Consider the following 23726-nt stretch of genomic DNA (forward strand, 5'->3'; position numbering starts at 1 on the left):
TCGACTGAGATCGACTACTTTGCATAAATGTCAAACCACAAGTCAAATAAATGTATTTCAGTCTGTGGAAACAAGAAAATGTGCAAGCTGAACACATTTCGTTTTCCTGGCTGACCTATGGGACTGTACGCAGAGGTTACAGGATACATTTTCACCTCTTTTTTCTCTTGAGCTCTCTTAGTGGGAGACAAATCTCTCATGAAATGGGGTGGGGGGGTTGTCAGGACAGGGCTACTACCTAAAAGGGCACACATCTAAATATTACATGTGCTTTTTACACATTTCTGTCTTACACACTTCATCCACTCAACAAAATTATTCATGATTGACGATGGGAGAGTTCACATTACTTGGTAATTTTTGTCTCCTTCTCTGAAATGTCCTAAATTGACTTTTCTTGTCCTTTAAAATTTAAAAGTGCTCGGCCATACACTGTACCCCAGTGGCTTCATGATGGAACTATGTGTTATTTATTCAAGGAAAAAAAAAAACCTTTACCAATATTAAGATTACAGCTCTCACATTGTTTGTATTACACAGTAATTAGAGCTAATAATTATTCTGAAATGAATCACATGAATATTCAACACTGGGTTAATAACTGGGTTAATAAGAACAACTGTGAATTGTCTTGTTAGTCTTTAAATAGCTCCAAACACTTGAGACTGTGACTCACTAAATGTCACTCAAAATCCGTTTATTCATGCACATAACATCAAACAGGCAGCAGACTGTCACATTTCGAAATTACTCCTCTCGAAACATGATGTAAGTAGACAAACAGACAAGCTCTTAAATAGATAAATAAATCACCTGTGTCTGTGATTCAATTCTGCTTTTTCAACTATTTCTGGGTCTTATCAAACGGACAAATGCGCACATTTCCAGAGGATTAGCTCTGCTCTAATCCCCCAAGATAATTACCTGTGCAGCAAATTCTTTGGACATGTCCCACACACCTCCGATCCGCTGTAATTTAGCTGCAGCACAGAAAATGGTCACAGTTCTAACTCTGTGCTTACCAGGCTTATAGCAACATAAACATACACACTCCTGTGTTAAAGGTCACAGGTTTGTTGACATTTGATAATCTTGATTAATTACAAATTCAGTTAAGGATTACACCATTCGAGAACAATGTCAACTGAAATCCTCACACTAGATTTTGACATCAGGTTCTGACTGAACCTGGATTTGTGAGGCCAAATCTAATATAACTTCAAATCTGATGATGATACATATGCCAACATTTTCTTTTCTTTCACATTGACCCATACCATTCTCAATTTGTTCTTAAATGATTTGTGGGCAAGTTATGTCTATTTTAAAAGTTGCTATAGCGGCTTTGTGAGGCTTTTTTATAAGCAGCACTTGGCATTGAGCTAAATGCTACTAGCAGAAGGTTAAGATATTTAGCATATTCACAGTGGAAATAGCGATTGAGTAAACATGGATATAGTGATCACTAGTTCCTACACAAAATCTGTTGAAATAGTTTGGTTATAGTGATCAAATCGTATGCTTACAGTGTTCTTTTGGGTCTTTTCATTCAGCATAATAAAAGTTATTTTTTACAGTGTTTACAGGCTCTGTCAGTAATTTACTGCTCCTCTCTGTGTATCTATTATTCACGCTGTGCACTGCCAAAGGAATCGAGCCAAACCGAGCATGCTCCGTCATCTCCTACTGCTCTCCATGCATTGTCTAAGTTTACTAATTCTGTTGATTTGACCCAGTCCAAGTTTACACGTGTCAGATCACACTGTTTGTGTGTGTCTGCTTGTCAGCGAGAGGGAACAAGTGGGGAAGGCTGATGCATGCGTGGGCAGTTCTGAGGAAAGATTTTGATAATTTAAGGATTGTATCGATCATTATGTGGTGATCAGGGTTGATATTGTGGCAACATTTCAAACAAATCAACTTTTAAACTACAGCGGGTCTGAGACGTCAGCTGAGTGGGTGGTGGTATGTTTGTGTGTGTTTGTGTCTATCTGTGGGTATGTGTGCGAGTCAGTGCAAGAGAGAGAGAGAGAGAGAGAGAGAGAGAGAGAGAGAAGTTAGAAGCTAAGTGTGTCTTTGTGTGTGTGCACACATACGTGAGAGGGCAATGTGATATCGTCGTTATCTTAAAAACTGCAGTTGCCTTATGGTGATCAATTTGGCTCGGGACAAACGTGATCACTATCATCGGTTTCCACTGTAATAGTTACTTTGTTCAACATCTTATTTGAGCATGCTATCATTTGTTAAAGGTTCAGTGTGTAGAATTTAGTGACATCTAGAGGTGAAGTTGCATGTTGCAGCTGAATACTCCTCATCTCACCCTCCCCTTCCCCACATGAAAGAGAACCTGTGGTGAACTTCAGTTGTCATGACAACTCAAAAAGATTTAGTTTGTCCAGTTTGGACGACAGTAAGAAAACATGGCTGCCTCCAATTTCACTCAAAAACATAAATGTGAACCTGTTGCTGGCACCAAAGGAAGAATCAGGGATCAGTAACATAATCAGGATTTATATTCTGGGAACCATGAATAACATAACATGATCTTTAAAACTAATTCTGTCTCTAAGATGTTGAGATGGTTCGCCAGTAAAATGAAAACCCTGACCTCCTGGTTGCACAAGTGGATAAGTTGGGGGAAGACAGCAGAATACATATCCTCAGGACTGTGACTGATATATGAAACTTCATGGCAATCCATCAACAACCAATATCTGTTAGAGGGACCAACCAACTATCATTGCCATCCTAAGAGCCATGCCGTTAATGAGACAAAAGATAGTGTCACTTTGTGATGGACGAAATATGACATGGAGCAACCACAAACATATTTGGGTTTTTCGGACGACTTTAGGTTTTGTATGACTATACTATATACGCTGCAGGGTTGTCATTGGTATAATGACCCAGATGTTGATGTGTAACAAGACAGCAGCCTGTTGCTTATGTGTTGTTATAGTGCAAGGGTACTCTTTTGTTTTATTCACTGTATCGTCGTGAGTATCATGTTGAGAGTTACTCAGGTTTGGGGTATGTTTATATTCTGTCCTCTAGACAACTGTACAGCACAGAGTGGCAGACCGTCTCAGTTTTTATTTTGATTCATCACTCTTTGCTGTGCCTGTAGGGGGTGCTATTTTACATAACGCTTACATAATCTACCTTTCAGATGAAACTGGGGATTTCTTGGGATTTCTTTCAGCAACAGAATATCAGCTCGAGCAGCACGTCTTATCCTCTGGAGAAGACAGGCTTAATATTTAGCAGGAAATTTATTTTTCCGTTTTCTCTTAGCAATCATTGTTTGGCATGCCCTTCCTTCCTGGAGCTCATATACTGTGAGTGCACATACGCCTCAGTGTTCTCTAAATAGGTAGGGTGCTTCAAAGGTTTGTTGGGGGCTGTGAAGGTTCCAGCAGGAACCCTCTGAGGCTGCTCTCCAGTTGTTTGAAGAATAGTTCTGCTTACCCTCCACTCACATAAACTTTTAATACAGCTCCACACAGCAACAGAAATACTTATTAAATATATAGTCTACAGTTTGTTTGTATGGGTTTTCAGTCCCACGCAGTCTTGGCTTCATACTGATACATGCTGCTGTGTGACAATCTCACATTAAATTTGTACGTCCTCTGTGTTTTTAGGCCCTTGTCAGAAATCCTGTCTCTCTAAAACATTAACTACACTCATGCATGTGAGTTTATAGAGAGAGTAGGAAACTAGATTCCGCAGATGGAACACTGGGTTAATTTGAGTTTATAGCATCAGAACACACAACATAGCTTTATTTTATGCGCCGACTGACAACACTCTAATGTGCAGCCGTGCACATCCCATACAACCGATCAATGAGTAGTCCTAGGAAGCAGACCACCTTTGACAGGATTTGATCATGGTAATGGTATTTGCGATCATGCCTTGAAAATAATTTGACCAGAGATTCTGATGTAAACACTGTTCATTGTTTAAACAACCATTTCTTTTTTTAGTTTCCCTTTATAAATTGGCATCAGTTGATTTTTTTAGTTCCTCTGCATTAAGCTTTCTCTGAAATTAAAGATGAATGGAGTCGTGATTAATGTTTCTTGCTCTTGCCTCTTGCATCAATATCAAACTGTGTTGATTAGACTGATTAGCAACACTTCATATTCATGTTTTTAATTGCGCTTTAATGCATTCAAAAAAATGGACAAGGGTGCTTATGAAACACAGAATCTAAAAGTAGGCATATTTTTACAACACCAAATGTAGGAAAATACGAAAACCAGCAATCTGGGTTTGGGGCTGTGCCACAGTAAGGCTGGAGAATGTACAAAGTATAAAGGTACTGACGCATTGTTGCTATGGACCAAAGCATGCTGGACAGATGCAGACAGTGTTGTTTGTTGTGCAGTGAAGTTCAGACCTTTCTGTCACTGCAGTGTCAGTCTTATAATACTGTTCTAATAATACTTCATCATCTCCTGCAAGCATTTATGCTGGAAGTTGTTTTCAAAAGCTCCTCCATTCTAGATGACAAAAGAGATGATTGCCTTTTGAAAATTACCAATTTCTGTGTCTCCAGATCTTTTAGAAGGAGCAGAAGCACAATATCATTTTTTGGTACTTTTATGATTTGGTTAGAGTTCAGGGGAATGTAGACAACTGGTGAAAGACAAACTGGGAACACAGTCTTCCATTTCCAGCCTTTCCGGCCACTCCAACCTTTTGAATTTGAATTTGATTTGCTGTGCTGTGACACTGCCAACCTCTTTCCAATTTGCACCTCCACGAGAGGTCCTTGTCCAGTAAACTCAAACATATTCTAGGCCGTCGGACAAAACTCAAGGTTTTGCTAAAGCTTTCAATCACACCTCATGGTATTTATACGCTAGATGCGTTGGGCCACTTGTCAGGGAGATGGATGTGTTGACTACGTGAGCTCAGGTATGATTTTGTGCAGTTGAGATTGTTTTGTCACATTCACTAGTTCCAAGGTGAGGAATGAACATAGACACTTCTATATATATGTTATTCAATGTATATTCAATGTTTGGTGCTTGTTATCGTCCGGCCTATTGATACCTATTCAGAAAAGGTTATAATCACATTTAAAGGATTTTAAGTTTTAAAGGAGGATACAGATGGAAACACATTATATGCATTCCAGGCTTTTCATTATCCACAGTCAATATGCGAGTGTGACACTTCTCAGAGATGTCGTCTACTTATGCTCCAGTTAAATACACAAATGCAAGGCTGATTCCATCACTGTCAATATATATTAGTCACCACTGGTACAACTATACATCACGAAACAGCAACTTACCCTCAGGTCATGTTTAAATGATATAAGATATAAGAAAATGTATTTCATGAAGGCTAAAGTGAAAATATCAACGCTGCTCAGTTGAGAAAAGCTCCTGCAACTGGTGATTTTTGTTTGGCTTCCTTTCATCACATTTACTCTGTTGGATAAGCTGTAATAAAGTAATACAACTATATTAGTCTGCATATGAGTCTTTTGATGCACTCAGGAGGCAACAGAAGCAATAAATAAGTTCATTCAAATTTTTAAGTAGCAGTGTGAGATTGTCAGGGGTGGATACGGAAGATCACTAGCCACTGGAGATAAGGGGGGACTCAGTAATGGTGGTATTATCCTTTAAGCTGATTACTGGCACCATATGAGATTGCTTGGTCTAATGTGCCAAAGATAATGTGTGTTAACTTGCACAATGAGGAAGTTGCTGTTCAGTCTTCATTGGTAAAGTTGTATTTATTTCTTTATTTCTGAAGACTCAGGTCATCTGATTACCTGGAGGTTGGGGGATCTGTCTGTTTCATTTCCTTCACCCCTGTGTTCGTCTCGACAGCTCGGCTTTGATAGCAGCGTCTGTGACACCGCAGCCTTGCAGGCCCGAGTTCAGCTGTTTGATCAATTGAATTGAAAACTACACAGTTTGAAAGCCACACGGGCGCCACTTTGTGCTTCCATTTGTGAGAAATGAGATGACGTCTGTCACGCTGTGAGGCTCAGTGGGCGAGTCCGGCAGCAAGCAGTGAATCAAAGGTTCAGAAAAAAACGACCAGCTGCGAATTCACCTGCTCCCTCACTGGATTCAAGTTATATAACAAAGAGTGACTTGCAACAGCAGGCTGTTGTCCACATGTTGACAGCATAAACTTATGAACAATGACAATGTCCGAGAACATATCAACACACTGTTTACCAAGTCACGTGTGTTCAAAATGTACGATTTTGACTCAAGAATATTACTGATGATGTGAAAAGCCAGGAATAAAGTACTACCTGAAATCCTACAGAAGATGTTGACATTAATATCAAATGACAAGGATCAGAGGAGGAAGTACAATTTCAAAAATTCATATCGACGCACTGCATCAAAGCAGATGTGTATTTATGTTTATGAAGCAAAAGTGAAATGTTGCTCAAATATCCGTTGATATAAGAAAGGTAATAAACAAAAACGAATGACACAGTATGAAGATATTGAGGAATATTGATGTAATGATGATGGTTAGAATTAAAAAGGAATGGCAATCTGTATTTATGTTATGTTATTTATAGGAAAGGTGCAGGTAATATAATATTGTTCTTCTTCCTGCTCCTGTTTCAACCATGAAATGTGTGCAAGTGTATTGCTATGTTTTGTTTTTGGGTTGCACTGAAATGAACAAACTAAACTAAACATCTCGCCTCAGCAGCCTGTACATAAACACTAAAGTTAAAATGATTGAACAACTTGATTTTCAATGCTATTATATTCATTTTTTCCAGGAAAAGGGAATTTATTGTGCAATCAATTCTAACATATGCCCCAAACAAATGAGTCTTCATTATAAAATATTTACATGCAAAGTCCAGTAATGGAGAGAAAAGCCATTAAGGTGTCATTTGTTATAGTTACCTTATAGAGCACCAATAAAATCCTGCCTGCAGTTGGTATATATATACAAGGAAGAAAGGAGAGAGGGTAGGGAATAAGGTGGCACTATTTAAAAAGGGAATATAAATAATATTGCATTTTTCAATAGTACAATAACTGGTAGAAACTACATTTTTACCATGAAGTGTCCTTGAAGGTACTTCCAGCCTGAATTCTAGCTCTTAGGTTTGGTTTTCGTTTTGTTCATGGCCAAAGCTAACACGCTAATGCTAACACAGGCAGTGGTGGACAGTAACTAAGTACATTTACTCAACTGCTGTACTGAAGTACACAATTGAGGGACTTGGTCATAGAAAAAAAACTTGTTTATACATTAAAATCGGCATTTATGCTACTGTTACGTATAAATATTTTATAATTATAGAAATAAATAGAATATTTTCTAATTATTTAAATGAGCTCAACTTTATATATCTACAGAGACATCCACAGCAATAAAATGCCACATACACATTAATGTAGCATTTATATTATTCCAAAATACCAGATAGAATAGACATTTTTTTCTCCAGTATCATTTTAAAATCATTTTAAGATACATACTTTTCTTTTGTAGATTTACATTTACTAGTATTCCATAAACCAGCAAAGTAACACTGTAATTTTCAATATTATTGGTGGTCAAAAATACTGTTATTAAAACTATGACCTCATGCAACTTAAATATGCAATTTCTATAGGCAAAGATGAACATGGAAGATTTCTAAGTCCATTAACACAGCCTGAAACACAATGAAAAGTGTAATTACAGGCTGGAGGTTAATGCAGTGGCAGGATCTCGCCAAGATCAGGGTTCCTCCCAGATGAATGACGGTGCAGAAAGCAGCTCATCAGGGGGGAGCGAAGAGGCCAGAGGAGATATTAACAACAGTGCGTATACTCGGGGCTGCAGTCTCGTCGCTCTGTGGTGTGACTGCTCATTTGCATGTTTGCAAGGTTTCTGGGGCTGTGCAGTCAGGTGGCAAGACAGACACCAGTTTCTCCCTAAAAATAACACCCAGTTCGTCTTAATTCTACAGGAGGATGCACTTAGTGGTTCAGGACGACATGAAAAAATTGATCTTACAGTCGAACCACACTGGAGTTGTAACTTGTTTTGGTCTTTATTCCCAAGAGATTTGATGGCAAACACAGTTTCCCTTCAACTAAATGATCCAAGAGCCGATAAGTGATTTTAAAGAAAATGCATTTTCTACAGTTTGACACGACACTTTATTTTTCTACCTCAATTAATCTTTTACTTCAGGCTTGTGTTTGTGGCCCACAAACAAGATGTATTTTACCTAATGACACATTAATTACCTTCACCAAGGAGGGTATCTTTTCTCCTGTCTGCCTTTTTTGTTGGTTGGTTTGTTTAAGCAAGATTAAAAAACAACATTTCTGAGTTTGTGTAATTTGGTGCAACCTTATATAACTTGAGGGGACTGTTGGGCCTTGATGTTATTTCTAGTATTTCAATGTGAATATATTTTCTCTAATAATACTATTAATAATCTTATCGGCTTCACACTTGGGGTATTGTTGCTCTAAACAAGAGCATTGTGGATTTTGGTGTGATTTAGACATGTGATATGAATCCATTTATTTGTTTTTAAAAGGTTTTTATTGTGAAATATTTGCAGAAGCGAGGTTTAATACTGTATAGTATTGGTATTTATTTGACTGCATAGGACTACTTTATAAAATCCTCAGAGATCTCAGAAAGGCTCTATAGTTATATTTAAAGTTCACGTAAAGAACAGGGTTCAGGTGATAGTCTCTCTCTATCTCCCTCTCTCCCTCAGCCGGTGTGATCAACTGACAACCGCGACACGCAGCAGAACAGGCATAAGACACAGTTTTGTTGTTTGCAAACTCACGTAATTAAGACTAATTAACTTGCTAAGTTATTGTTAGCTGATTGTTTTTTTGAAGTTCTGATTAATACAATGCCTTTTAAAATCACACTCTTTCTTTATAATATACAATTAATAGTTTGTCCCTCAGGCTGGTTCTTTCCTGAAGGCTCAGTTCATTTAACCCAGTCTTTTAAATACTGTGAAAAATGAAATAAACTGTGAGCAAGGCCACACAACACACCAATAACACTGGACTGTTCAACAGAGTTGCGCAGAGAAGCTGAGTGAATGACCCCTTGTTCAATGTGTCTTCTGCAGACAGTTCAATGCCTCCTTATAACCCAGGGGACACTGGGATGGAAAAGCCATTGAACAAATAGGTGAGCAAACAAATAATCAGCGAGACACAGACTGAAACAGTTTGTGTCACAAAATGAATGTGCAACACTCATCTCTCTATAACCATAGCCTCTACGATAACACAGGTATTCTTCTGTAACTGCACTGCTGCTGCATCATGCTACAAGGCTGAACAGGCGCTCTGGCTGCAGAAGAAGGGAGATAAATGGCTTCAAATAACAATAACAAGATTTTTTTTTTTTTTTTCTGGGGAAAAACCAGCTGCCTCGTGGAGCATTAACACAATGCTCAATTCAAAAAGAAGAATTCCAACTTTAAAAGGACAAGAGTCAACACTAAAGGAGGAAATTTATCCTGGATTATCCTGGATCCAGGGAGGAGTGTGCAACGAGAAGAGGAAGAGAGGAATCAGGGACAATTCCCAGATTCAGGTGCACTCGGTTGGTAGAAACGTATCCGAAAAAGGCTTATCAAAGCAAAGAGAGTTGGGTGTTCATGACTGCATAACCAAAGAGTTGGCTTCTTTCTTTCTTTAATCCATTGTCAGAAATTAGCAGCTTCTCTTGCTCGGTGCATCACCACGTCCAAATGAAAATGGAATCAACTTTGATTTAATAGGTTTTCATTTCAGCCTTCAAGGCAACGAAAACTAGAAAATTAGACACAGCCTGCAGGCGTCTGATATATCCACACAGAAGACAGCCGGATGTACTTCCAATACTGATTACACTGTTACTGAAGACAGTAATTATTCATAACCATTACGGAAGCCAACTAGTGTGTGTGTGGCGCTCAGATGAAGTCTTACACCCATTCTGATGTGTTTCAAGGACTGTCTGTAGAAATCTTGGCACATGACCCAACTGGACTGTGCACAGAAACATTATTGAGTCAATTAAAACTTATTCAGCTGTCAGGCAGCTCTGAGTAGTGCGGAGGATAAACTGAAGTTTTGTTTGGGAAAGATCTGAAACTAACTGGCTCAATGTGAACGTGAACACAGGATGCATGAAGAGATACATCCAGATGTTTATATGGGTACAGCTTTGTGGAACTGTTAAACATTTTGGGAAAGGCTCTTAAAATCAATATGAATCTTAGTCTGTGCACTAAAGCAGCTATAATCAATATTTTCATATTAACGGATCACACGACCATATGTGTATGAAAGGCGTCACTATATATAACATATTATGAAAGTCTTCATTTCCTCTCAGATCTACACAATATTTTGTCAAATATAGTGGTCAAATAAATATATATTAGGGCAGCTTTAACACTCGACACATGTATGCATTAACTTAATGCTTAGGTGGATGTGCCAGACGTTTGGTGCCAGCGCTATCGTCATAATGTCAACAATAATGTTCAGGCTTTGGCCACACATCATCAGCTTTCAAGCTAACGTGCCAGGCTAACTATAAAGATTAAGATTATCTTTTTGGTCCCACACACAGCATGCAACATGCAAACATGGGGAAATTTGACCTCTATATTTAACCCATCCGTGTGAACGGAGCACACACAGAACACACGGAACACAATCCACACAGTGACTCACACGGAACTGTGGGCAGCCCATGAAGGCGCCCGGGGAGCAATTGGGGGGTTCGGTGCCTTGCTCAAGGGCACCTCGGCAGTGCCTAGGAGGTGAACTAGCACCTCTCCAACTTCCGTCCATGCTGGACTTGAACCGGCATGGTTCCTCCGGTTCCCAAGCCAAGTCGCTTTGGACTGCGCTACTGCCTCAATACAACGCTAAAGGAAAATTCACTGGATACCACACAACCGGATGAACACACACCAGGTCGGCCAGCTAACTATCAAGATTAAGATTATCTTTTTGGTCCCACACACAGCATGCAACATGCAAACATGGGGAAATTTGACCTCTATATTTAACCCATCCGTGTGAACGGAGCACACACAGAACACACGGAACACAATCCACACAGTGACTCACACGGAACTGTGGGCAGCCCATGAAGGCGCCCGGGGAGCAATTGGGGGGTTCGGTGCCTTGCTCAAGGGCACCTCGGCAGTGCCTAGGAGGTGAACTAGCACCTCTCCAACTTCCGTCCATGCTGGACTTGAACCGGCATGGTTCCTCCGGTTCCCAAGCCAAGTCGCTTTGGACTGCGCTACTGCCTCAATACAACGCTAAAGGAAAATTCACTGGATACCACACAACCGGATGAACACACACCAGGTCGGCCAGCTAACTATCAAGATTAAGATTATCTTTTTGGTCCCACACACAGCATGCAACATGCAAATATGGGGAAATTTGACCTCTATATTCATCATTAATCATTAACGTGATTTGATTGGCTGGAGCCTGCTCTGCTTCTAATGCTGCATGAAATGTTGAGGAAATACAAGGCAGTGTAGTAATGCATGACGTCATCAAAGTGAATGAGTAGCATTTCAGTTGATGTGTCCGACACAGACAAATCCAGCAGTTACAGAGTTTGATTCAGGATGTGGTTAGCCTAGTTTGTATTTTTATACTGGAGACAGGGTGGAAAAGCAGTGCTCTTTTGAAATTACAAAAATAAATAACATGTCTTATCTCTCCTTACTCTTGATATGCAAAAATAACTATTTATGATTTTCAGTTGTGTTTTGAATACTTAATAAACTCATCCGCCCCTCACCTCCCTGCAGCATCTGCAGCTGTAGCCTGTGTTGCTATTTATTGGGTCAGCCAGCAAGGTTTTTAGTTTTTGTCTCTGCAGTCTTTCCAATTAAATACACACTGCAGCTGCTGTGATATTCTGACATCACAAAACTCTGCAGAGTGCTTTTAATTTGAAATGACAGGAAGTGGGGTCACCATGCTACACTTGGTAAAATAATCCAAGAGAAAAGCAAGAAAAGAGGGAGATTTAAACAGTTGACCTTGGTATTACACATTAAGTTGGATTGATTTGTATTACCTGTTGATATTTCTCCCACAAGTAAACGTGCCTGGACTGACCACTGGCTGCCCCCCTCTCCTTTTTACCCCATATCCTGCTGGGGGAAAAAAAATCAAACACTGCACTACACAAGAATGATGGTATCAAACCTGGCAACCCCACAGTGACTGCAAGACTTCAGCTTCTTCGTCTTGCACAATGACAATCCAGCTGTACTTCACCCCTCCAACAAAAAGTAGTTCCTGCATTTAACTCATTAAAACCTACAAATTGTTGCAGTATTTCTCTTTATTTGTACTTTTACACATCAAAGTCTGTTTATGGGTCTTGGGGTGAACTAAAAAATTATTTTCTGCAAAAAGAAAAAGTTGCAAAAAGTTTTTTGTAACACCACAGGGAAGGGGGAGCTGCATGGGATGTGATACACTGCTGCTTCGGTTGGTTCTGATCACTACAAGTCTGAAAATGAAAAATATATATCTGTGGGTGTGGAGTTAGAAAAAAGTGAACTTAGACCTTCAGTATATTGAATAAGATGTATTAAATTTTAATATATAATGCAATATATATACATATATAAGAATACAACTTTTTCTTACATTTAATGTAATGCATTAAAACCTAATTTCTTAAACAGAACTCCAACACTCATTTAAATTAGATTTTCACATTTCCATAGGATGTAAAGCCTCATGCACGATGATGTATCAAGGTCATAATATGAAAGAGATTGCAATCATTAAGTGGCTATATCATCAGAACAAAGCCATATTTGAGAAGAATGTCATAATTTAAGAGAATAAAGTCTAAATATATCGACTTATGACTTTGTTCTTGTGATATTACTTAATTCTTGTAATATTACAACTTCATTCTTGTAATTTTATGACTTCATTTTTTTGTTACATGCCTATTTACTCTCATAAAATCTCGTACTTTTCCCTCTTTAATTGGCCCTATTACGCACATTTTCACTCCACTAGTCCTGTTTATATTCATATAAGCAGCTCATTATCAGGCTAAATCTTAAATATGGCTGGTCTCAGCTGTTCAATGCTCTGACAGTTTAGCAAAGGGTATTTACATTTCTCCTTCTCATTATTCCTGTAGTGACCTCCAGAGCAAAGTTAAGCTACACTCAGTAACTGTCCAGTCATGGAGAAGTCCGCTCCACAGAACAGAGGCGCTGTTTTCCATAGTATGTTTAATTAATGAACCATTATTAATGATGGTAGCAGCGGAGCATTAGGGGAAGTAATGATTCCACTGTCAGTAATTAAAGCAGTGAAAGGACTGTTTATTATGATTAGTCTGTATAAGCCAGTGGTTTTATCACATGTTTTAGCCTGTCTATTATTCTTAATATTCTTAATTGACATTTATACATTGGTATCTTAGTTTACTTCCTTTATTGTTGCTGCCAATGACTACATATAGAGAGTGTATACACACTCTGAGCTATAAAGATATGGTGGTCACCAACACTCAGTGGCTGCGGTTGCGCCTCAGATCAGCTGTGTGAAATAGTCCTTTTTATTATTCAAAGCAAAGCCTGTGTAAAGACATCGTGCTGCAGTAGCTGCTCTTTTGCAAAACATATTGTTGAACTGAGAAGCTAAATATTGTGCATCGAACAGATGCTGTAAATATGAATTGATATTATTTTGAATATAGTGCATTGAATAGATATAGTTGCATAACTGCCTTTCTTTGTGTATATTTATACTCATAAAATTGAGCCTTTAACAAAAATTGCAAAAATAATAATTATGGCCCTCCTAAGTGGGTTTTTGGAAAATATCAGGGTGGTTGATTTCAGCTTAGGTTTGAAATTAAAAAGGGATCATGGGCTTGAAATGGTTGGTGACCACTGTTTTTGGTATATACACTTGGTTGAGACACATGCTGCCAAAGTTCTGGGCTTAAACACACACGCACGCACACACGCACAGTTCCTGGTAAAAATAAATGGCAGCTACAAATCACACACATCCAGATCCTCCTCTTCTCTGCTCTACAACAACAAACACGCTCTGCCTTAGGCTGCCAGCACCACACAGTTACAAAGCGTTTTTAAAGCGCTCCTCTCCGCTCTGCCCCGTCCTCAAGATGTGGTACACCGCCTCAGTCCGCTTTACATTTCAAACTCGCATTGTGATTAGAGAACAATGGGACGAGTTTGTGTGAACGTCGGATGCAGGAGCGGCGAGACAAAACAGACCTATTGACTCTGTGGATCGAAAAGACAAAGGTCTTTTGTCCTCATGAGCACAGAGATGCAAGACACATTTAATCTGAGATTTGTTTGTGTTGTTGGTGTAACGCATTGTGATTTCATTGGTTTTGGACCAGTTGTTCAAGGTTTACGAGGGTGATGGATAGTAATGGACCACTTAATGGATCGACCAAATAATCAGGCTGTTATCTGGCTTTTTGAAATAACTGGCCTGCACACTTACAAATCTGTAAATCTGTGGAATCTGTTTTGAGGAGAAAATCTGAATTGATTTTAACATTCATCCATCACACATAGACTTAATTACCTGATTGTCCCCCTATCTTTAATTTACTGAAACAAACACTTCACACCTCTCATGTTCAAACTACGGAATCAACGTATCTTTTTTCCACAAAAACGCAGGTAAACAAAGCTGCACAGGCTCTTCAGAGTGTTGATGTGCTGCCACCCCACATCCCCCACGGTTTTAGAAATCCAAAACAAAGGGATGTGATGGACAACGACGTGTGTATCAAAAGATTACACACAATTCTCGGAACCCTCTTTTCATGCCAGCTTCAAAAGGCTTGTTTAGCCACGTAGCATGAAATAACCTTTTTACTGCTGTTTTTGCTGCACCTTTGCAAAGTTGGCCAGTGTGTCGAACACACTCCAGTCTCTGCTCCTTTCCTCCTTCTCTCTCCCTTTCTCTCCCGCCCTCCCCAACGCTGTCTGTCTTCTTCTAAGAGGCCATACCCACATAATGCCAAGGCCGCCGGTTTTGCCGGGAGCACCTGGTGAGTTAAAGGCTAGGCCAGGTGGTACACAGCTTTGACTGCCAATTAGAGCAGCGACCATGTGAGAGCTGCCCGAGATAACTTCTAATTAACAATGGACCTCCGAGGCATAACAATTAGCCTTTCCTTCAAATAAACCCACAGAAAGGATGCAGTCAAGCCCACTGACAAAATCATTTTTCCTTCACCGCTGCCAAATAATACCCCGCTAAAGACAACAACAAAAAAACCAAAAAGCAGAAACAGTAATCCTGTGCAAAGCCTTGTTGAGTGAGAGCATACGTTAAGCATACATATTGTATAGGTGAGTCTATTTAAGTAAAGAATGAAGACAATTTTCCCTGACAAGGTCACAAACGCCACAGGCCTGTCAACATGACTGCGAGGAGAATAAAAGGAACAGACGATGATTTACATTGATAATGACAAGGAAGGAGTGACGCGTGACGACAGCGTCCCCGATTGTACCGGATAGCGATTAAGGCGGCAAGGGGACAATTTGCGGATGCTGTTTTGAAAACAAAAAGTCAAGGACAATGCCTGTGTCTATCAAAGTGGAAAAAAAGGGAAAAACTCCAGAGGACATTGTGATGAGGAGACATGTAGCTAGCATGAAACTGCACAGCACAGCAGAGTGTGGTTTAATGCATCCACCCCTCTTGGAACGTCCACCCATCCTCTGCACCTGTCAATAAGCATCATCAAACATGCAGTCGCACATGAAAGCCACACGGTACGCTGGCAAGCCTAATTGCAGGAGTGAAGTGCACAGTCTTGACATGGTGGTTGCGCCGGGGAAAGATTACGGCGACAATCGCGGCTTTATTTGCATACATTTCTGTTTGACTTGTCATTTTAGTAATAATCTGCAATAACCTCCCAACTGGGGACAATACTCGCCTACAGTAAATGTCATGTATTCTCCATTTAGAGTATGAGAAATCTGCTCAGGCTTGAGAAATAAAAAGAAAGAGAATGGTGCTGAGGTGTTTCTTGGAAAAAAGCCAGGACTGTTAAGTGGAAACAGAGGGCAAATCAAAAAGCCTGGGAGAAGTCCGAGGGGAATACTATGAAGGAAGAAGGCAGTGTGTGAATGACCCGAGAGGCCTGAGCAGAAGACACCAACTATTAGTGAAATGCACACATGTACACGCTGCAGACACATGGCTGCACAGGAAACGGATGCTGCCGCAGTCTTGGACACAGACCCTCTTGTAAAGCCGTGTACTCAAAGGGTCTGCCTGGGTCTGTGGTGAGCCACGGGGATTCCTCTGTCTGGAGTCTGAACGCCGGAGCTGAATAACTGATTACAGTAAAGCCTGCGCTGACTTCACTCAGCCTTCATGCGGCGGAGAGGCGAGCCAAAGACTGGAGGAAATACCTCGCAAAGAGGGAGATCTTGAAACTGGAAGCTGGATTTGTCAGAGAAACTCTCCCAAAAAAAAAAAAAAAAGATTTTGAACGAGCTGCTCTCCCTCGCATTACGTTTCCGTTCCTGCGCGGCAAGCTTTGAAGTGGAAACAACAGCACGACTGCGGCTGCAGTTTCATCAGACTTTTTTCCTTGCAGCGTGTCTTCATCTGGATGGCAGCTGGTGAGAGTTCTCACTGACTCATTGAGCAATCACAAATCATAAGAACATATTTACAGAAGAAAAATAACGCAGCATATTCAGTTTGTTTTTTTATGAAAAACTTTTGACTATAGAATCTTTCCAGCAGATAACCCAGGTAGGATAAACGCAAAGTTTTCACTCTGCACCACAGACTGTTGATAAGAAGCTCTGCACACGACATCCAGTGCAAAGACATTATAAAGTGACAGAAGAACTGTTTAAGGAGGACTTACTAATAACAAGGAATACTTCTGAAGTAGCACTGACACACTAACACAGGACAAGAGAACAGAACATTCCAAACAGGCAGGTTAAGAATGGGCACTGTAAGGATATACAGATGAGGGGGCCTCCTCCGTAGTGCACGCTCCTCCGTAGGACGATTCACATTTCTCTAAACACAACTACTCCAATGCTATGTAGTGTAACACATTGAAATTGCTTATGACAACTACAATTTCCAGATGTGACAGGGTTCCTTAATAATGGATGCCACCTAAGCACCCCGTCTCCCTCCCTGCCATCCTCCTCTCTAAATACTGCAGCGAGGTCCCCCAAGGTCGCCATCTAATCAGATGGGAGACTTGATGAGGAAGTGGCCGAGCTAATGTATTCCACTTGGTTATTATTTATACTGGCATGAAAGGTTTCTGGTGGAAAATTGACCAGCACGCCGCAGGCAACTTAGTAAATGACATCTCACACAAAGCATACAACAGAGGGGATACTGGGATACTAAGGGTGAAACACAAATTGATTTGTGTTTACAAATTAAAAAAGGATTTCCATCAGAGGGAGTAGTTGTTTTATTAAATACTAACAGTAGCATGTGAAGCACAGACAAACCCCGCTTCTGCACATCTGCTCTACATTCAACAGCTGCTCTGGCTGCATCTGCAACTGAACATACAGTACAGTGGAGGGTACGCAGTTTTTTTTGAAGATTCAATGCTAAACAGTGCATGAGTTACTCAGCAGTCCCCCTACCTCACTATATCAAGTGCATGTGTTACTCAGCAGCCCCCCCACCACACCATATCAAAGCAAGAAAATCAAAAACAGACCTCTGAAGGATGGAGTTGTTTTTTTCTCTCAACGTGCAACAACAGAAGAGGCTGCTGAGAGCCTGGAAAATAAGGAGATTCATACCTTGAAAGTAGGGGTATGAATTATGAAATTGATTACAAGCTCTGACAACTACTCCTGTATCTGCAGGTGGGATTTAACCGTGAAAAGCAAATACTTTGTTGGTAATTCTTTTGCAGAAGAAAGTTCCAGTGCAACAACTGGTCAGCAGCACAGAGGCACTTTCATCCATGCATGTGAGATTAAAAAGCTACAGTTGGATTGTAGGAGACACTGGAGCGGTGTACAGGGTCAAATGCACGCGTTAGTGTCTCGGTACTCACTTCCAGTCAAGTCGAGCCCGGGCTGCGCGTCAAGTCCTGGTGTCTCCGCGCGGTGCGGCGGCGGCTCCACGGAGAAAGGAACGGACGAATGAGCCCCGGACACAGCTGGAGGCTCCGATTTAAAGGTGGAAACAACCCCCGAAACTGGCAGAGCTCACACCGCCTCACAGGCACCGGACAAAGGTTCACTCCCCTCCTGGAACACGCACATACAGCCGTGCGTTTTTTCCTTTTTCTGCGAAGGAGGAGGAGGATGGAAGCAGTTTCCTCGCGTAGTAGCCTTTACCGTTACTCGCTCCCAGGCAGCGAGCGGCGTGCTTTTTACGCACACACGCACACAGGCGCGCGCGCATACACACACACAGACTGTCTCTCTCTCTCTCTTTCTCTCTAACACACACACACACACACACACACACACACACACACACACACACACACACACACACACACACACACACACACACACACACATTTATGCGTAACCATGCTGTTAGTCCTCAGGTCTCCTGGAGGAACATGATCAATAAGTTCCAATACAATAATAATCAACGTCTCTCACCAGTTTCTTCTGCTGCAACTGTCTTTTATTCTTATGATCCCCCTTGGACCTAAAAGCATTGCCTAGATTTTCACGTCTTCTTAAATTTGCCTTTTTAAGCTTCTTGCGAAAGGCAAATTACCATGAGTGTTTTTAAAGGACAATCTCAGCTCTGCCTGAGGCTGAAATCTGACTTTGATTAACCAATTTCAAGTGTCTAAACAATTCATCTATTCAGTTCAGTTTTAGATTTACATTAGATTTGAAAAATTACTAAAAACCCTATTTGTCAGCTTTAGGGCCACATTTTCTCTCGATAAAAATGCTCTACAGGTTCAAAGAGGGAGTGGAATGTGTATAAAGGAGTAGACTATTATGAAATCTACCAAGTCCACAAATGTCACATATCGTTCATCTTATTGGCTTCACGTGTGTATTGTTAGTGGTTCAGGGAAGTGCAGTGTAGAGTTTAGTGCGTTTTGGACACACAACACCTTCCATATTGATAAATGTGAATAAACAGACGACCAGCAGTCAGTGGGGGCGGAGTTGAATATGTGTACTTCTAAGTCCTCACATAAGCTACAGCAGCAGTCAGCAACTGGGTCAAGGATGAACACAATTTCTATAAGAGTGAGAGTAAAAATGAGAGTATGCCTGTTTGAGCAGGACTCACTAATGACAAGGAATATTTCTGGTATTGCTCCTGAGCATCACCTAGAGCCAATTCTAAACAGGCGGGTTCTGAACAGGCACTGTGTTGTCTGTCACTCTACTTCCACCAAATGTTAGAGGGACTGAAATAAAAGTGGGACTGATTATTCAGAATCCACTTTGCTGGCAGTGTAACTGTACACAGATGGATATTAGACTCCAGTTTTACATGGCTCTCTATATACTTATAGAAATAGACATACAGCTACAGCGTCGAGGATGAGGAAAAACTGAAAAAAATCACATTACAAAAAGAATTAAATTATATTGGGGATCCAGAGTGTACTATACAATAGCACGTGAGAAGAAAGAAGGACAATATGCAGTAGGAAACAATAAAGACCAATGCCATACACACCATGAGAGTATGTACACTAGTCAACTGGTTCAGTATGATGTTAACAGTACATAAATAGTAATCAAGATGCAAGACATTAGTGCAATGAAATAAATGATAAATGCAGTATAAATGTGCAGACGGGATGGATATGTACATTATATGCTTTACATTTACATAAATTATTATTACATAACATTTATGTACAGCCAGTAGGATATATAATGCATCTGCTGTAAAAAGGTTAGTCCATATTGGAGGTAAGTGGATGTTTGGTGTGAGAGGGTTTATTGACGCCGTGTGAGTGATGTTCAACAGACTGATGGCCTGTGGGAAGAAGCTGTTCTTGGTGCTACAGACATAAAATGAGAAAAATGAGTACTACAGAACGACGTCCATAACATAACATAATCATGTCACTGCAGCGACATGTAAACTTCTGTTTAACGAAGACTGGGATTAATTATTATTTCAATACACGTTTTAAAGGATGTTCCACATGATCCGTGCAATATCCCAATGAAACTGTGAGCTTATAGTAAAAACGAGACAATGTCTGATCCATCATACATTTATGTTTTTGTCGACTTTCCCTTTGATGTGTTTATAGCTCGTTTCTATAATTGCAGCGGACAAATGGGATAATGGAGGCGGCTGACAGCGTCACTGCAGACAGAACTCACCCAAGTTCAGTCAGCACTAAAAGCCTCAGGGCTGTTGTGACCTGCTGGACAAATTTATGCCCTTGAATAGGTGACTGCTTTACCTTTATACCCTGAGGCGATGGAAACACACTTCTGAAACTATAGGGGGTTGCAACATTCACAGTAAATCCTCAGGAGGCCAGTGATTTAAAGCATCAATTAAGTAATAATTCTCTCCTTTGTGCCACTGTTAGCACCTGAAATTCTTCCGTGTCCAACGTGAAACAACATACAATTATTTTAAAAATAGACAAACCTGGGGTTGAAGAAATTTTCTGAAAGCACAGAAGAACTAACAGGATGAATCTATGTTTGCAAATTGAATCAATTACCATAAAAGCATACTGTACTTGGATGAAAATAGTAATACGTTAAGTTGAAAGGAAGCACATAGTTTGCATAACCAAGGGCAAGACTGTAGCCTATCTTGCATCAGTGCATTACATTAAGATGGCTGTGCCTGCATTTCTGTAGCTCACCCTGGGGCCCTGGGCGCCAGAGGCCCCTGATATATACTGTATGCAGATAAATGAATCATTTGATAGAACATTTTCTCCCTGGTTGGAGATTTGCATGCTGTCTTAGGCTCAACAGATGGGTGGGCACTTAGCTGGACGGGGACTTGACAGCCCAGCTGAACATGACGGCTGCTAGGAGTGTGTGTGTTTGAAGGGAAGGAGTGGGAGTGGAGCGAGTGAGTGTGTGTGGGGAGGTGCAGACAACGTGGTTAAACCAGGAGCAGGTAAAAGAGAAAGAGAGGTAGGTATTTAGAGCGATGCGCTAAGTAATCATATATATCTCTTCTTACTATTGGCAACATCTGCACTGGTGACGGTGGTGGATATCGTGCATGGCTCCTGTTGCCATGGTGTTCACACCAAATGCAGCCACTGGCATGAAACATACGTGTGAAATTCTGATCACCAAAGTGAATCGGGTCTGATGGCTACATGCATGACATTGCACGAGTACAGGCTACAGTTGCGTGTCCGGAGAAAGCACCAGGTATCCTCATCAGTGGCACTGATTTCGTATTATTGTGCAGAAATACTTTTTCAAAGAAGAAAGTGAAATGTAACATTACAAAAAAGTTTCTTTTAACTTGAACATTAAAAGAGGAAACTATTTTTAGGATGAGGACTAACTAATGTGTTAAATGTAACCCTGTCTAGGTTTAAACATTTGGGCAACATTGTCAGGATCTTCCCTGTTTTTGGACTTGCTATTACCTTGTGGACTTTCTGTTTGACCTGGTTTTTGTATTAGGTTTTTAATTAGCCTGGAATTTGCTTTGTAGTTGGACTTTGATTTATGGATCAGTTCTTTGCATTTTGGAGTTTTTACTACAGAGTTTTACTTTGAAGCTTCTATCATTGTGTTTCTTTACTTCCTGTTTTTTTTCTGGTTTCCCTCTTTGGTGATTGTCTGTCCCCCCATGATATGTTTGACCTGTTTTCAATAATCTGTACCTCCCTTGTGTGTTTTGTGTCTGTGCTCCCGAGTCTTCTATGTTGGTACGTCTGTTTACGTTCCAGATTTTGAACTCCCAATTTGTCAGTTTTGCTCAACATTGTCATCGTACTCTGTTCTTTTGTCCTTTGGAGATTTTTGTTTTGCTTTAGATTCCTGCAAGTCAACTAAGTCTGTGAACATGCTCACAGATTACAGTCTCCAGTCGGGGGGCCCAGCTAACACCTGTTCACGTTCTTTGTCTGCAGTCTGCAACCCGGTCGATTCCTATTCTTCATCTACCAGCTATTTGATTTATCAACCATATTGCTAAAGTTCATGGACACCGTCTGTAGTGACCGTACATCTGTAACTATCAATCATCGGTTGTATTCACAGGCTGCAAAGCACCTGACTGGAATTTATCGGTTGCTGTTGGCCCAGTTCTCACCTGGGAACATCATGCTGTATATGAAATACTGATGCATATACACATAAAGTCTAAAGATGTTCTATGATTTAATAGTTTTATCAACATACAATTTTTTAAACATTTTTTCGAGTAATTTTACTTCTTTGTGAAGTCAAATTTATTTTAAGTACTACCATGTGTACTATGAAGTACTCTTTCCACCCCTTTGGCTTGGGTTAGGGAATAAGTGCTACATTTTATTTTGCAAACCCTGTCTGGGCATGCAAACATTTGAGACTTACATTAGAGCAGATAACACTTTTCTAAAAACATTTTGCTTTGTCAGGATTAGGGGTTAGAGTTGCTTTTGCTAATCCCAATCCCTTACCCAGCTAGGCATGCTCACATTTGCATCTCACATTAAAAAGCACTTGAGCTACAGCTTTTAATCGATTTCTAACAAGTTTGCTTTTGTGATTTGGGGAAAAAAACTAGACACCACCCTCCAAACTCTTTAGATGGTGAGTCTTAAACTTTCTCCAGCCCCATGCACAGAGATTCAGCACTGGGAGGAATACAATGCTTGGCAGGCCTGCTGTGAGTTGCTCAGCTATGAGTATCACGGTTCAGGGCTTGAAAGTTCAATTCAATTTTATTTGTATCGCGCCAAATCATAATATATATTATCTTGAGGCACTTTACATAGAAGGTCAAGACCTTAAAATCTTATTTAATAAAGAGAAACCCAACAGTTCCCACAATGAGCAGCACTTTGGCGACTGTGGAGGAAAAACTCCCTCATTATCAGGGAGAAACCTGTAGAACCAGGCTCAATATGGGCGGTCATCTGCCTTGACCGGTTGGGCTGAGCAGAGGAAAATGGGGAGGAGAGGAGAGATCGGTGAAAAAAAAAGAATTATTATTTAAAAAAAGCGAAAAAAAAGCTATTAGAATTTAGCTAAACTTGTTCATAACTTCGATTGACAGCTTCAGCTGATTCATTTTTTAGTGGCATGTCTTTGTCCCCTGGTCATGAAATTTTAATGTAGGGGATAATGTCATCTCGTAATTACAAAAAAGGGGGAAGATTGGGTTTGTGCACTTTCTGCAGCACTGCCAATGTTACTCCAAAAACCCTTTACAGGCCAATCAATACTGTGAACATTAACAATTCTCTCCAAAGGCTAGCCTGGAGATGTTTAATTAACACTGAATGGGGGATAGATTTTGTGGTCCCAAACTTGGACAGGATGTGTGCCTTGAAATGAGTTTTATACTTTATTGTGTCTAACAGTTGTGAATTAGGGCCACAGGTGGCAGTCGGCATTTCCATCACATTCCCTAATGGCAACAATCTATGATGTTGCCATTACATTACACATCATAGATTAGACGCTCGGATAATATTTTGACCCTTGTCTCAAGTCACTTATGAGGACACCTGAGGCTCAAGAA

At 40.4% G+C, this 23726-nt stretch overlaps 1 protein-coding gene across 2 annotated transcripts in view; it reads right to left on the reverse strand.

Annotated features, from left to right (window-relative positions):
• Positions 1-23726, reverse strand: part of LOC109631673 (CMP-N-acetylneuraminate-beta-galactosamide-alpha-2,3-sialyltransferase 1) — a 91317-nt gene that overhangs the window by 52513 nt on the left and 15078 nt on the right. The window contains exon 1 of one of the 2 annotated variants that reach the window (XM_020090548.2): positions 18115-18437. The exons of the other annotated variant lie outside the window; for it this stretch is intronic. The gene's annotated coding sequence lies outside the window, so the exon portion shown is untranslated. Of the gene's footprint in view, positions 1-18114; positions 18438-23726 lie in introns of those variants that run through there. 2 annotated transcript variants of the gene reach the window in all.

This window comes from Paralichthys olivaceus, chromosome 20 (assembly GCF_024713975.1).
Source record: "Paralichthys olivaceus isolate ysfri-2021 chromosome 20, ASM2471397v2, whole genome shotgun sequence".
Lineage (NCBI taxonomy): Eukaryota > Metazoa > Chordata > Actinopteri > Pleuronectiformes > Paralichthyidae > Paralichthys > Paralichthys olivaceus.